This window comes from Amblyraja radiata, chromosome 1 (genome assembly GCF_010909765.2).
Source record: "Amblyraja radiata isolate CabotCenter1 chromosome 1, sAmbRad1.1.pri, whole genome shotgun sequence".
NCBI lineage: Eukaryota > Metazoa > Chordata > Chondrichthyes > Rajiformes > Rajidae > Amblyraja > Amblyraja radiata.
This window is the reverse complement of record NC_045956.1, coordinates 189364236-189364935: the sequence shown is the minus strand read 5'-3', so window position 1 is coordinate 189364935 and position 700 is coordinate 189364236.

Below are 700 nucleotides of genomic sequence, written 5' to 3'. Positions count from 1 at the left end.
CATAATTTTATATACTTCCCTTCAACCTCCGACATTGCAGAGAAAACAATGGTTTATTAATGATATGGATAAGGGGATTGAAGGCTTTGTGGCCAAATTTGCAGATGATGCCAAGATAAGTGGAGCCCAGCAGTGTAGAGGAAGCAAGGACTCTGGAGAAAGACTTGGACATGTTGGGAGAGTGGGCAGAGAAGTGGCAGATGGAATATAATGTAGCAAAGTGCAGAGTCAAGTATTTTGGTAATAAGAATAAAGGATAAGATTATTTTCTAAATGAAGAGAGAATCCAGAAATCGGACGTGGAAAGGGACTTGGGAGTGCTGGTGCAGAATTCACACAAAGTTAATTTGTACTAATGAAGGCAAATTCAATGTTAGCATTGATATCAAGAGGACTGGAATACAAAAACAGAGCTGTAATGCTGAGTCTCTATAAGGCACTGGTCAGGCTGCATTTGGAAAATGTGAGCAAATTTGGCCCCATATCTGAGGAAGGATGTGCTGGCTCTGGAGAGAGTCAGAGGAGGTTTACAAGATTGATCTCAGGAATGAGTGGGTTAGCATATGATGAGCGTTTGACAGCACTGGGCCTCCCCTCGCTGGAGTTTTGAACATTGAGGGTGGGGGACATTGGAACTTACAGAATTGTGAAAGGCAGAAATAGAGTGGATGTGGAAAGGATGTTTCCACTGGCGGGAGAG